The sequence below is a fragment of the Podarcis pityusensis genome (genome assembly GCF_964106645.2).
Source record: "Podarcis pityusensis genome assembly, chromosome: W".
Taxonomy (NCBI): Eukaryota; Metazoa; Chordata; class Lepidosauria; order Squamata; family Lacertidae; genus Podarcis; species Podarcis pityusensis.
The window spans coordinates 29,583,999-29,587,371 of NC_138045.1; the positions used below are offsets into that span (position 1 = coordinate 29,583,999).

At 49.8% G+C, this 3,373-nt stretch overlaps 1 long non-coding RNA gene across 1 annotated transcript in view; it reads right to left on the reverse strand.

The window, feature by feature from the left end:
• Positions 1-3,373, reverse strand: part of LOC308467825 — a 411,166-nt gene that overhangs the window by 275,331 nt on the left and 132,462 nt on the right. The window lies entirely within an intron of this gene.

Genomic DNA, 3,373 nt, shown 5'->3' on the forward strand with positions numbered 1-3,373 from the left:
GCCCCTTCCCCTTTTCGGGGTGAGCATAGTGGATCCTAAAAAGGGCTGCTCAGTCATGGATACAGCTGCTGAGCTGCTCAACTGCCTCATTCCTTGAGTCAGAATGACTGACCGCCCATGTGTCGGTTCATGACTAGGGGCTTCACATTCCTGCCCCCGTAGCCATTTAGTGATCGCCATGGGGGGAGGGTTTGGGGGAGGTGGGTTGGGTTTTTGGAAGACTCCTGTGCGTGAATTTGTTTTATGTCTGTAAATCAGTGCACGCTGACCAACGCACAGCCTTCGCAGTAGGGCTCTGTTCTGATGGCATGAGTAGTCACGACGAACTGGTGGATCCTATCTGCTGCAGCCTTCATCCGCCTTCAGAGCCGTTGTAACACACTGCTTGTTATCACCCGCCTGTTCTGCCGTTGAGGACTTCTTGGGTCATTCTTTGTCTAGCTCCTTCCCTGTTATGTACTAAGCTTGGATCCTAGAACAATAGGCAAGTAGGATCCTAGAATGCAAGAACTGATTGGCTTGCAGGAAAAGACCAATCAGGCTCCAGGAGGGAAGCAGAATCAGCCAGTCAGACGGGACTCATTGTGTAAATAATGTATATAAAAGCCTGAGGTTTGGGGGGAAATTCAGTCACTGTTTTACAAGCTGCAATAAAGAGCATGAAATCACTACAGGACTCTGAGCATATTTAATTTTCTTTGACCTTACCACCTCGGGTGACCCTGCTGGGAGTACGAGATCCCAACGGCTTCGCTCACAAGGGTCATAGAAATGTGCAAGCCCACTCACCATGACATGTGAGAGAACTGAGATAGACTGCACTGAGCCCTGGTCTCATTAGACAAAGCGTTCCACCACAAAGGCTCTGGCTCTGGTTGAGGACAGCTGGATATGTTTTGGGCCAGGGACCACCAGTAGGTTGCTGTTAGATGAGCGTCACACTCATGGGGGGTGTATTGGAAGATAATTCCCACAGATAAGAAAGGTCACAGCCTGTTTAGGGCTTTAAAGATTAGCACCAAAACATTGAACCTGATTCGATACTCCACCTGGAGCCAATCCAGCTGACGAACAACCAACTGAATGTGGGCTCTCTACAAAGTCCAGGTAAGAACTCATGCATCTGCATTTTAGACCATTTGGAGTTTCTGGAGCAGTCTCAAGGGTAGCCCTGCATATCTCTCTCTCTCACTCTCTATCACATTTATACCCTGCACTCCCTGGCTCAGGTGTACAGCAAGTTAAAGTAGTCTAGTCTGCAGCTGACTACTGCGTGGATCACCATGGCTAGGTTGGAAAGGGACAGGTACGGCACTGATCGCCTAAGCTGACATAGCTTCAAAAATTCCAGTTTGGCTACATTTGTGACCAATGCCTCCATAGAGACAGAAGCATCCAGGATCACACCGGGACTCCTGATGGCAGCTACAGGTGACTATTGCGCCCCATGAAGAGCTGGGAGCTGGCAAACCAAACTGAAATTATCCGTGCTTCAAAGCCACGTTTTTGGGTCATGGAGTGGCCAGGAAGCCGTGCATCGAAGTTTTTTGTGGTGCAGGCTGTGCCCATGGCCATGATGTGTGATTTGACAGTGATTTAGGTGTGGCCTAATGCAAAAAGCGTGAGGATCCATGAGGACCCGTGCTTCAAAACCATGTTTTTGGGCCACGGTATGGCGAGGAAGCCGTGGATCCGAGTTTTTTGTGGTGAAGGCAGTGCCCATGGACATGATGTGTGATTTGACAGTGAGTTTGGGGTGGCCCAATGCAAAAAGCGTGAAGATCCGTGAGGATCCGTGGTTCGGAACCACGTTTTTGGGCCACGGTTTCACCATGAAGCCATGGGTCCGTGATTTTTGTGGTAGATGCTGTGCCCCTGGCCATGATGTTTGATCTGATAGTGACTTTGGGCTGGTCTTGTGCAAAAATCATGAGGATCCATGAGGAGCCATGCTTCGGAACCACGCTTTTGGGCCACGGTATGGCCAGGCAGGCGTGGATCCGAGTTTTTTGTGGTGTAGGCTGTGCCCCTGGCTATGATATGTGATTTGACAGTGAGTTTGGGGGGGCCCAATGCAAAAAGTGTGAGGATCCATGAAGATCCGTGCTTCGGAACCACGTTTTTGGGCCACAGTATGGCCAGGAAGCCGTGCATCCGTGATTTTTGTGGTGCAGGTGGTGCCCCTGGACATGATGTGTAATTTGACGGTGAGTTTGGGCTGATCTAGTGCAAAAATTATGGGGATTCATGAGGATCCGTGTTTTTTAACCATGTTTTTGCGCCATTGTGGCACCACGAAACAGTGGATGCGTGATTTTTTTGGTTCTGCCTACAGACTACGATGTGGTCTACAGTATCATGGTGTTTTTATTTTGTTTCAATATAAAAATCATATGAATTCATGAGGATCCGTGCCTCAGATACATGTTTTTGTGGTGCTGCAGCACGGCAAAGTGTTGGAGCCACGTTTTTTATAGTCCAGTTTGTAGGCGTGCCTTCTAGGTGTGATTTGACACTGCATTTGTTGGAGTTATTGTTTAAAAAGTGGAGGATCCATGAGGATCCGTGTAGATCCGCCTTTTACCCAGACCCTAAGAATAATAATCCTATCCATAACTCCTATTCCCATCTCTAACCCTCATCCCTAGCCCTAACAACAACAACAATTATTATTGTTATTATTATTATTATCTGTAAATCAACTCGACCTGATGTTGCAAGTTCCTTTCACTTCTTCTCACTTACACTTGCGCTCTGTAGGGGTCCTGCAGACTAAGGAATGTCAAGGGATCGCTATAGATTATTACTACTAATAATAATAATAAAATAAAAGAATAAAGAATAAAAGACTGGGAGAATTAAGGCGCTGGTGGGGTTTATTCCTCCGTTATTTTCCCGGAAAATAACTTTCCCATCCAGGAAAGTACCCCCAAATAATGGATGCTCAGCACGTTGCAAGCTGCACCGGTTGGATTGCAGCCTGGCTCGTTTCTAGAGTCCGCGCGTGCGCACACGGGACCCTCGAAGCCACGCAGGGCGGCCGCTTCCACTCTTAGACGCTTCCAGCGCACACTGGCACTGGAAACCTCTGAACTCTGCGCAGGCGCGCGTCGCCCGTAGGGGAGTGTCTCACTCGCGGAAGAGGTGCGCGTTGCCGGGCGACCACTGAGGAGACGCCATTTCAAGGAGCCGTCTGCGCAAGAGCACATTTTTTGGCGGAGGGGCGTACTTTGCCTTCTGCGCAAGCGGCTCCCGGCCCTATTCGCCGCCTCTCTTCTCGCCCTCGCGAAAGCGGGCCCGTCTCTGCTTCTGCGCAGGCGCAGCTGTCTTGAGTGGGCGTGCCTCTGGCGTGACGCGCCTGGCGCGCCGCCCA